The sequence below is a fragment of the Ctenocephalides felis genome, unplaced genomic scaffold (assembly GCF_003426905.1).
Source record: "Ctenocephalides felis isolate EL2017-DRISC unplaced genomic scaffold, ASM342690v1 CF-g0.4_SCAFFOLD_00845, whole genome shotgun sequence".
In the NCBI taxonomy this organism is placed as follows: Eukaryota; Metazoa; Arthropoda; class Insecta; order Siphonaptera; family Pulicidae; genus Ctenocephalides; species Ctenocephalides felis.
In genome coordinates this window covers 93320771-93333687 of record NW_020536999.1, presented here as the reverse complement: position 1 = coordinate 93333687, position 12917 = coordinate 93320771, and the positions used below count along the sequence as shown (strand labels likewise).

General features: G+C 28.9%; 1 protein-coding gene across 2 annotated transcripts in view; it reads right to left on the bottom strand.

Moving 5' to 3' along the window:
* LOC113364070 (ras-specific guanine nucleotide-releasing factor RalGPS1-like) overlaps nt 1-10074 on the bottom strand; it is a 120851-nt gene extending 110777 nt beyond the window's left edge. For both annotated transcript variants that reach the window (XM_026606532.1, XM_026606531.1), the window contains exon 1: nt 9967-10074. The gene's annotated coding sequence lies outside the window, so the exon portion shown is untranslated. The remainder of the gene's footprint in view (nt 1-9966) is intronic.
* Between the last annotated feature and the right edge of the window lie 2843 nt (nt 10075-12917).

The window sequence follows — 12917 nt, the reverse complement described above, 5'->3', positions numbered from 1 at the left end:
CTGATAACAAACACTGAAAGAACTGAATGTATTGATTGCAAGTAACTGAATGAATGAATTAAACCAAAATGAATGAAAACCACGGAATAAATCAACTCGAACACTGTAAGGAACTGAAAGAACTGAACGAATGAAAGGCGCGGAATGAATTGATTTGAATGCCAAAAACTATTGCCTGCATCGGCCTTTTTATGAGTCAGAATTGCCCCCCGATGCCTAAATTTGAAACGTATTGTCCGAGTAGAAAAAAAACCTTTTACAGGTCCGACAACCTACACAGGTGCGGCGCAAAACTTTTCCCCCGACTAAAAGGTTAGCCTTTTATACTTCTGAAAATACTCGAAATTTCCAAATTGGTACATAGTGAACCTCATGATTAGGAAGGATAGAATTGCCAAAATAAATTCAAACTTTCATTCAGAGTAGATCGGTTACGGAAGCCTGACCTCGCGCCAGGGTCCCGCTCTCACAACCTACCACATTCACACAATCTAGATTGCGGAAGTTTATTTTCGCGCCAGGTCTAGATTTTTTTTTGGACATTTACAAGAATCTTCCAGAGACTATGAGGGGTGTTCTCATCGCCCTGGAGATTGAAAATTTGGCAAAACATATATATAGAAGCAAATATATCATGAGATAGAAAAAGTTTTTTTTTTTAAATGATAATTCAGATTAAAACTATTGAATAGGTAGGGGGCATAGTTTGACAACAGGCCGCTTGATTAGGGTATTTCCGTTTTTACCAATGCTACTCGAACCACTCCATCGGAGCCCGGAAAAAACCTCTTCAACTTTTCCCAACCCCCAATGGAGCGGACGCGCATTCTCTTGTTTTACAACTACCAAATCACCCTTTTAATAGGATTAGTGACTGTATTCCATTTCTGTCGGACCTGTAGCTCGTTAGATATTCCACATTCCATCGCTTCCAGTAAGAAGCGACAATATGATCTAACATTGTTTTCTTTAGTCAAATTCAAGTTTTCATAGTCAACGGGCAAATCCGACAGAGCTCTTGCATTAAGAAGTGCGCAGGCGTAAGAGGTTGAGGATCCGATGGATCATTGCTCAGCCAACATAACGGTCTTGAATTCAGTAAGGCTTCGATTTGATTGAGGACTGTATTAAACTCTTCGTAGGATAAAATTGCAACCCTATAACTTTAAACAAATGGGTCTTCACTGATTTAATATTCGCCTCCCATATACCTCCAAAATGTGGGGCAAACGGTGGATTAAATTTCCATTCAATGTCATGTAAAACCAATAATTCATTGAAACGCTTTTTATACGTCTTCGGAATTTAGGAGAAGGAATAAGGAATCAAGAGTATTTTTGGCTCCTATAAAATGGTTCCACAATCGGAGTAAATACATTTGATAGGACCACGCCGGGCTAGGAATCGTTTCAAGCATCTAAAAATGTATCGCTTGTTAAATCTGAAGCTAATTCGAGATGTATCGCTTATGGCTAAACAGATGAACAAGCATATATAAGCCTTGTAGGTTCGAGCGCCTCTGTGACGACTCATGGAGATATTGAAGGGGCCTGCATAATCAACGCCGACGTTTAGGGAAAGCTCTACTGGCTGTTATGCGCGGTACTGGTAGTCGCCCATGAATGGAAAAATGGTTTTCGGATTCTGTCGAAAGCAAGTCATACACTTGTGAAGACGATTACGAATTATTGCACGAGCCGACAAGATCCAATATTTTTGCCTCAATAAAGATAATACTAAGTTTGATCCAGTATGTAAATTATTAATATGGTAGTAATCTATGAGACAATTTACTACTTGTCTTTTTTGGCAAAAGAAGTGGATTGTTATTAGTTGTAATCCTAATCTAACTTTAACGCGTAAACAATTATTAGAATCCAAAACCAAATTTAGTCGGCAAAACTTTTTCGAACAAGACTTTCCGTTCGTTAATAGTTTGAATTCTTCGGGAAAATGGTGTTCTTGGACTAATCGAATAATAATTACCTCGGCTTGTTTCAAATCTGAAGTCAAAAGTCGGTTTCGATTTGTTATATTTTACAACAAACTTCAATATATAAGCGAAAATTCTTACAAGTTTGCACCAACTAGAAATTTTTTGCGTTAATTCATATAAAGATTGATCGGTGGTATGACCTCTTTACTATTAGAACGTTAGCTTTTCTTTCTTGATCAATATCTCCGGAAGGTTCAACCGTTTTGCAGGCCAAGTTGATATAGGACCATTCAACCAATCCGGCCCAAACAACCAATTCTTATGTTGGATAATTCCTTAGGTCGAAGACCTCGAGAAACACAATCGGCTGCATTTTGATTAGAAGGAATGTGAAGCCATTGTGCATTAGGAATGAGATCCCGTATTTTTGTTACCCTATTGGCTACAAATGTTTTCCAACGAGTAGCCGGTCCTGCTAACCAGTGAAGGACAATCATAGAATCGGAAAAACAGATATAGAATCAAAATCTATACTATGTTGGTTATTCGTTAATATAAAATTCAGAAGTTTTGACAGTAAATGACAGGCACAAAGTTCAAGCCTGGCTAATGTTTGGTTTTTAATCGGTGTTACACGCGATTTTGAAATCAACAAGAAATTCGGATTGCCAAGAGATTTAATATAAACTACCGCTCCATACGCTTGCTCTGAACTATCCGCGAAACCAAATAATGAACATTTGTTTTGTTTTGATGTTTCGAGATAACGCGGAATCTGATAGTTATTAAGATGCTCTAATTCGGAATATACGGCTAACCATGATGTAATAATAAATGATGGTAATTCCTCATCCCAATCGATTTTAATGTCAAATTTTTTTCAATAATATTTTTATCTTAACAACTATCGGAGTTAGGAAACCCAGAGGATCCCATTTTAATCCCAATACCTTTGTAGAAGATCCATTTGAAATCCGATTTAGAGAAATGTTTTATTTTGTACATCAGAATCAGAAAAAAGTTTACGCAGATTAGAATTATTAGATTCCCACTTTTTTAATTCAAAACCACCAGACGATAATACAGTCTGCAAACCCTCGCAAATGGTTTTAGCGCTATCCAAGGAGTCGATACTTGTACAACCACATCATCAATATAGACATCGTTCTCAAGAATTCTAGAAATAGATTGAGAATATTTGGAACATTCGTCTCGGGATAGTTGTTTGATGTTCTGATAGCTTGAAAGGAGATGATGATAGACCAAAAAGTTACGGTATTTAATTCATAGATGCCAATGGGTGCATCGGGAAACGGTCTCCATAAGATTCTTTGATATTTTCTATCTTGTTTACGAACCCAAATATACGATACATTTGTTTGATATCAGCTGTTAATGCTATAGGCCCGAAACGAAAATTTAGAAGGATTGAACAAATGTCGGTTTGTAATTTAGGACCAACATGCAAAATTCGTTCAAGGAAGTGAATTCTGAATTTTTCGCAGATGCATCAAACACAACGCGTAAAGGCGTGGAGGAACTTTCTTTTTCGACTGCGAAATGTGGAATATAATATCCATTTTTTATTTTAATAAAATCATCGACTTCCTGATCTACCGGACAATAATCGACAAAGGATAATTGGTTTTGAGTCAGGTAATCTTCTATAACGGCGGCATATTTTTATGAAATTCGGGATATTTCAAAAATTTATTTTCAAGCATTTGGTATCGCTTTAAGGCTAAATGAAATGATTTGTATAAATTTCTGCCTTCACTTTTAAAGGCAGCGCTACTACATATCGTCCATCTGGAGATCGCGTAGTAGTTGTAGTAAAATGGTTTTCGCATAAATCATCGTTAGAAGAGAGGATTATTTCGGGATGTCTTCTAATTGTAAGAATTTATTCATTTGTAAATGGAAATCTGAATCTGAAACATTACATAATTAGTAGAAGTGCCGGTATTTTCATATAAATCAGGAATGGAACCTAATATTAGATAACCCAACCGGGTTTCTAGGGCCACAGGTAATCCTTTATCATTTTTAACCTGATTAGTGCCAAGAATTTCGCCGAAAACATCGCAAACCCAAAATTCCGTCGACCTCCTGGGGTGTATGAAAGTTAGGATCCGCTAAAGGATAATTCAGAAATGTTTTGATGGATGAAATCGGAATGGTAATTTGTGGTTGCTTCCCACTATCTCGTGTACTACGTATGCACAGACCGATAACTGATAAGAATCGATTAAAGATTTCAAAGTGAAATTAACTAATCCAATAACTTTATGTGACGAATTGCCAACCCGATCACTTGGGTTGATATGGAAGAATTTGTAAATCAGCCTTTTGCACCAAGTTAATGTCACAAAATTTCTATCGCTTCCCGAATCAATAATTGTACGTAATAAAATGTTTTCTTTTCTAGTAGTAACTTTTACTACTGCTGTCGGCAATATGGTAATATGATGTGCGATTTTGTTTTGATTAATGCGCATAAAACCGTACTACCTGATTTGGAATTAGAAAGATTATTTTGATCCGTACTCGCAAAATTGCTACCAGTATGCAATAGCGAGTGATGTCGTTCGTTACATAATAAACAGGTTTTATTCGATCGACACGTAGTCGTTATCTATGACCCAAACAATTGTCGCATAAGTTTAATTTTTGAATAAGGGATCGCCGTTCAGGTATACTCAATGATAGAAATTTTGAACAAGTAAACACTCTGTGTTGTTCCCGACACATAAAGCATTTGTTATCATATTTATTTTTTAAAAAATGACCGGCTAATTTTAGTGTTTTTGTAATTGGGTTTGTCATTAGTGAAATTGTTGGTCATACCATATACTTGATTTTTTGCCTGTTGTGACTTTTGAAGAAAATGCAGGAGGTCTTGGTATTTGGGAAACTCACCTTGATAAAAATGCTCGAATTTTTCTTGTAAAAACGGATCGAGTTTCGAGAATGCCAGTGACGTAATAAGGAAATCATAGGCGTCGGGAATATTCAATTGGGAGAGCGCTTGCACCGCGGTATCGAATTTTTCAAGGAATGAATTATTTGTCCAGATGAAATGGTTTTGAATGACAATAGTTGTTTGAAATAATTGGTGGCTAAGTACCGTTTATTTTCGTATTTTTTATGAGCGCTTCCAAAGATTTGATAATTATTTGTCGGTCGGTAGTATAGAATGAAATATTTTAAAACGGACCCTGTAACGCTCCTTTTAAAAAATGAAATTTTGAAACATTATCTAACTCGGTATTTTCATGAATTAGTGAATTGAATGTTTCATAAAATAATGGCCATTGTTGAATATCTCCTGAGAATTTAGGTACTTCAATGGACGGTAAATGTTGTTTGGGTACATGTCTTAATTGAAGAACTATGCGCATTTTTATTATCTAATAATTCTCAGCGTGTTTTATTTTGGGCATACATCGTTTCAAGGGCCTTTATTGCGGAATATTCCGGAATGAAACTAGGATTATCTAAATATTTAATTTGTTTATTTCATCGCACAATTGAATAAATGTTCACGAGCATTTTCAGTAATATATACATTTTCAAGAAATTGTGTCTTATTTGAAGATACATCAATCTGTTGCGATAGATCGTACGTTTCTTGCACAATTGAAAAGTACATCTCTCTCTTGGCGGTTAAACGTGCGATTTCTGCACCAATATCGATTTTAGGACGCCATTATATATTTTGTTTTCTGTATACACCCAATTAATCCTAATAATAATTAGGATCCGGCTCGAAGGACCAAATGTTGATGTTGGGGGGTTTCTCACCCCTTTCGAAGTATTTATACTTCGAGGAAAAATAAAAAAATTAAATGTATTCAGAAAACAAAAACCAATGGTAAACAAATATAAATTAAAAATAAAATTCTTCTTACTCCGTAATCAATAATAAACTAAAATATTCTATATAAATTTTATATGAATGAAAAAACAAAAAATGAACACTAATTAATATTGTATGAAAATGTTATCTGTTTTGGAGTCCAAGCCGCGGCAGCTATTTGGTTGGATCTGGAAAAATCGCGTAGTCGGTTGGATAGGTTGAAAAGAAATTCGAATACACTGACAAATAAAAATAACTGTTGACTTGACACACAATAGAAATTTAATCCACTGATAATATTGAACTGATAACAAACACTGAAAGGAACTGAATGTATTGATTGCAAGTAACTGAATGAATGAATTAAACCAAAATGAATGAAAACCACGGAATAAATCAACTCGAACACTGTAAGGAACTGAAAGTAACTGAACGAATGAAAGGCGCGGAATGAATTGATTTGAATGCCAAAAACTATGCCATGCATCGGCCTTTTTGTCTTTTATGAGACTTATATGCCTGATGCACATTTGATTACGCCTTGATTAAGTACAAAGTTTCAGAGAGAAACACAACCTTTCACAACGAGCATACAACCTTTGGCGGTGACTTAACAGGATATTGTGAATAATTTTCATTAATATTCTTTTTGTAATATGTATAATTTTTGATATGTTGTAATAATTATATTTTTGATATGTGATCTAAAATAGTTGAAGGCAAAGAAATGTATATATATATATATATATATATATATATATACATACATACATATATATAATGAAATATTTGCATTTATTGGTGTGTATATAGTCATTAACCTCGCCGAGGTTGAGAATAACCTCGATAATAAGGGTTTAGGAATAGGAGGTCAGAGATCAAACGTGGCTGAAATATCTTATAAATTACAAACTAATACATACACATTTATATATATATATATATATATATATATATATATATCCCTTGGGTAAAACGTAGGAAACTTAAAACTTTAGGCACGTCTTACAATTTCGCCAAACTGCTTACGAAATGTCGTCTCATATGACACTTTATACGCCAAATCCAAATTATTATAAATTCCACACATGAGTATTCCACATGATTTGACTATTGGCGAGTTGTAAAAATTTATTCATTTCTCCATGATAAGTAGAAAAGAGGCATTTCTTAGTTTTATGTTTAGAAGTTGAAAAAAAAAATCAATCCTTTATTGTATTTTATTTTTTTAATATGTTAGTTTAGTTTTCATTTAGCTTTATATCGCTCGCGTGAGTATTTGATATGCGATAATTATTGGAATGCGTTTTTTTGCAAATTATTATTGTTTATAAAAAATATATACAATATTTGTTCAAGGGCGACCGCATATGTTATTTTACATATGCATATATATCGTTGATAAACGAATTTGCATAATTATGCATTATATATATATATATATATATATATATATGTATATATATAAATTAAATATATAATAATATTAATAATTCGAGAATGAAATAACAATAAAACGAGAATGAAATAACAATAAAACAAAAAGTATATATGCTCTACGTTTCGACACCACATACGTGTCATCATTTAGCAGTTGCTAAATTAATTACAATATTTAAAAAAAAATTTAAAAAAAGTATTTAAACTTGTTTTTTAAATACAAACTATAAAATAAAAGTGAATATTAGCATTTATTCACAAAAGAAAAATGCATGTTTTTTTTAGTGAAACCAATTTTTTAATTTAGGTTTCAAGCTAGAATTGGCAAAAGAGTGCATTTTTATCAAAATTAGACCTTATTACTTTTGTAAAACGATCAGCCGAGCAGTTTTTTTTACAATTAGCATGTGAGTGATAAAAACTCGTCCATATACGCCAAAAACCGTGCATAGATTTTAAAAACTCTAAAACTAATCGAAATGATTTCTAGCTGATAAGAGTTTTTGAATTTTCAAAATCGGTTCATAAACTTTATCAAAAACTTTGACGAATATTTTTGCAGTTATCTGTTAATTCTAAAAAAACGGCTCGACCGAAAGTCAGACAAAACTAATCAGCACAAGTCCTCATTAAATATCATCAATTTTTTTAAATCGGGTCAACCGTTTGTAAAAAAAAACTCGACGAAAGTCAAATTTGGCTCACACACATATTTTTTCCAATCTCGATGCCAAACGATTCAGAATGACTTGAAAGGTCGATCAAATCTAAAATTGAACTAATTATTTCAATCTATAACCGTTGTGCCATCTATATGGAAAGCTCTGTGTTATTTATTTTATATTAAAACCGTACGCAAAACTGGTTCAAGAGATTTTTATTTGTTTATGCAGAAATATGCATAGTAATATAATAAATTATTATAGTAACTCATTATTTTATAGAAGAGAATGTTTATAACAGTATATATATATATATATATATATATATATATAATAAAAAACTAAATACAGGTTTAACTCGATTCAAGCAAGATAGTATGTTGTTGATATAACTGTATCACATATTACATCTTATTTTCTTACTTCGTTCAAAGGTTTTTGTAAATTTTCATAAATGTTACTTCAATATAAAATGATGATAAATAAAAATTATTTATACTGTTGCATAAAATTAAAGCAAAAAATCATCAGAATTTTTCATCGAGAAAATAATTGAGAGAAAATAATTAAATACAGAATTTGCACAAAAGTTCAATGCTCCAAAAATTTTAAATTCAAATAGTATTACAAAATTCAAAATGGATTATTAAATTCTTGTGTAAAAATCTTATCTCATATGAGAAATATATATAAAAATAATAATTAATCTTGCTGAGTCACACTTAGTTTTTTTTATATAATACCTATTATTTTCAAATAGAAATGTTCATTGAAAACAAAATTAGAGTTTAATGATTTTCTTTTTAAATAAGCTTAATAATTTTACTAGTTCGTTAATTTGCAAATTTCTTAGATAGCAATCGATCAAATGTATATATAAAAATCTATGTATTTATTTATTTATTAAGCATAATCAACATTAATAAATATTACTTTAAGAAAAAGTTCTAAATAAATTATATGCATTAATAATTTCTTTGCCCAAAATAAAATTGAAGCAACTTATTAAAAACTTCTATTGAATCTTGCAAAAATTGATTTAGAAAAATTGAATAAATTTTTTTGTTTATAAAACATCCATTAGTTCATAATTATATTTTGTATCTTACGATATTTTAAATTTAAAATAACTGTTAAACAAATGTTTGTTTATAAAACTTCAATTATCATATAGAAAGAAAGAAGAATTAAATTGAATATTAGGAATTTATATATAAATATATATTACCTACAAAGGCAATATAAATACAAATCACAAGAAACAGATTGAGAAATGTTCAAATTTATGTAATTTAAATTCATTAATGTTAATAATATAATTATGTTATTAACATTAACAAAATATTTTATTACATATATATATAGAAGACATATTAAACTACAATATATTTTGGAATATCCTAGTACGAATAGAACTAGTTTAATGATTTTTTGAAAATGATTTTCACAAATTAACTTTTTTGATAACAATTTAATGTTGATTAAATAATTTATATATATATACATAGTTAAATAACTGAAACTATCGTTGATATAATAAATATGTAAATGTGTATATAAAACATGTAGATATAAACACACATAAAATATAAATCAATAGTTGTATAAAGATATACATATATAAATAAATTATAAATATATATTTGTTATATAATATATATATATATATATATATATATATTATAATGCTTTGATTTCATTTCATATACATATACAGAAGCCGATACATATAAACAAAATTCTATAAACAAATTGAACCAATTGTTTTATAAACAACATTCAAGCTTTATCTTAATTATTACAGAATAAGTGTATATACACAATTTAAATATTTATGCTATTTTGATAAACAAACAGCTCTTGATAAATATATGTATATCATACGATCAAATCTGTTTTTATTATTAAAACACAATCTATTATCAAATTGTGTAAATCCTAACCCCAATTTTTAAAACAATTTTGGGAAAACTAATTCTCAAAAATACAAATAAGTGTAAAATCAAAGCATTATTTATAAATAATATATATTTATAATCAATAGTAAATAAATCATCAGAGAATCTCACCAGTTTTTGCTGAGACAATTAAATTTTCCTTTGCACAAACTTTATTCATTGATAAAACTATAATTTAATGTTTATATTAGCACCACTGTTTGTTTTATTGATATGGATCATATAATTTAGATTGTTTAAATAAATATTTAAAGCGTTGTGGTTAATTAAATTTAGGCTATTTACTTTTTGACAACTTCAACAAAACTGTATAATTTATATACAAGCAAAGAAAATGACAGCTCGAAGGCGTAATGGCGTTTGCCAACCTTACAGGCGGGAAATTTGAATTTGAATTTTAATTAACAAATGTAAAAAAAATAATAATTTATATATAAAATTGAACAGATTAAATAAATATTGATAAATGAATATACAACTACTGAAGATAATTCAGAAATAGATGAAATGATATTGTAAATATTTCAGAAAGGGTTTTGTACCATAATATCTAATAAAATATAAGAGTGTGAATTATGAGTTGGGAAAACTTTATAGAGTGTTAATAAGATTTATATATAAATATTGTAAAATATGTATCTTATCATTGATAACAATAAACTTAAAACCTGCTTTACTAAATTTAAATAGTTGTTTTTCATTATTGATGATCATTTATTTACATTTAAATTCTTTGTCAAAATGGATAAACTGTGAAACCCATGCTCAAAAAATTATTAAAATATTTCAATTCATTTAAAAATGTTGTGGGGTTTAGTATATTATAGTTTAATATGTCTACTATAACAACAAATACAAAAATTGATATGTTTCCTCACAAGTATTTAAGATAAATAAATATATTGTAAAAGAATGCATGAAAGGCCTATATGAAGATTACGAGTTAATAGGAAGAATTTACAAATTTGTTGAAAATATTTGTGGTTGTTATGCAAAAGTGCACTTTAAATATGTTATATTTTATTATGTCTAAAACGAATACTAAAATCAACATAGTTTCTCCCAAAAGTGTGAGATGAATAAAATTATAATAAGTATCCCAACGTTTCAAATATTACAATTTGTTTGAAGATGCATATTCAAAAATATATTAAAATATTTCTATTCATCCTAGAATATTGCTATGTTGTCTTCTATGATAATGACAAATACTAAATTCGATATACTTCCTCACAAAAATTTCAAATAATGAGATAAAAAAATAAAAAAAGCACCATGTCTCAGAGTGAAATGGTTAATTTGTGAAAATCATTAATATTTCATACCTTGTTAATGTTGTCTTGAAATTTTCTTTGTGTTAATTCCATATCTTTGAATATGTATAAAAATAACAGCAATAATAATTTTTCTCTGTACTGATGTGTAGTTAGTTGCTGTGTCGCTTTCCGATCATGAATCCCATTTCTTATGCCATTGATTTTATGATAAATTGTTTCTTTTATAAATTTGTATTGAAACCTAGATAAACATAACTTCATTAGCAAAGCAATGTGGTTGTAGCAAAATTTCAGGTATACATTCAATTATCGGAACCAAAACTTAAGCATTTTATTATTCAATTAATCGTTGGTATACGCTTTGAAGCTTGATAAGAGTTGTATATAGTACTATATATACAAATAATTTAAAAATATAATAAATAAAAATAATAAATAAAATTTTGTAAATACTTATGACAAATCCTATGAAACAATACAATAATAAAAGAGAAAATAATATGAAAAGGATATGAACATGTTAAATTCCAAGAATAAACTCATTTCTATATTTTTTATAGTTTTAATTAAATTAATCATATATCTAAATTACTGAACTTTCGTTTTCATTAGGTATTTTCATTTATTATTATTATTATATTTATTATGTAGGGTATGACTTATTTAAAAATAAATAAGTAATAGCGTAGATATTTAAATAAAATGTTCAATATATGATTGCAATTATTCATTTTAAAAAGTAGAAAATTATTTAATATATCCAGAATATGCTCTATTGTTTATATCAAATTTAGAATATACCTCTTACTTTCCATATTATGTGTTTTAATAAATAAATCAGTGCTTTTACTTTACCTGTTGTAGATCAAAAGTGCATCGATGGATTAATAATTGTGCTTTTACTACTAATGACTGATAATTGTATATAATTGTATACATGATATTTTAGTTTTATAAAACAGCATTTTTTAATTATTGTCTAATAATATTATTCTCATCTTTTATATTCTAAATATCTCTGTAATCTATTTTTCATAGAAAAGTCTTCAAATTGTTCAAAATTTACTCTCGAACTCACTTTTTTCAACCTTGTTAGCATAATTTTAACTTGGACAATATGCAAACTGAAATTATTATTTGTATATGGCTATTATTATATTATAACAATTAATATAAATATAATTCTTATATATCTAATAATTAATTATAAAACTACTGCAATAAATTTTAACATCTTCATCAATATATCGATGAATTGAAGATTATAAATAAGTGTATATAAATTTTACTTTCAACTAAATATAGTCAGTTAGTTTACCTGTTTTTAAATATATTTTCAGCTTTTATAAATAGTATATATTTTTTATCTTTCTTTATGAAACTATCAAACTGATATGTAAGTCAAAAGATTGTCAGTAATCAATCTGCGATAAATGCAGTAATATAATTGATCGGGGCTAGATATAATATTTCAAGACATCAAGTTTATGGCTTCTTTGCAACTCTATCTATTTCCATCACATTTTTCTTGATTTAATGAAGAAATCATAATAGATTATTGTGTAAAGTATCTTCATTTTGTAGGTGATTAGCCAGTAAATGCAAATATCTTTGTTAAAACAATTTAATTATCTGTTGTACTGATTTTTATACCTCTCTAAACATTCGCTGAATGATAAATTGAAGATTATATAATAGCATATATGATTTTACTTTTTAATAAATATAAAGAGCTTGCTACCTGATTATAATCGAAACCGAAGACTTTAGGCTATCATAAAACAT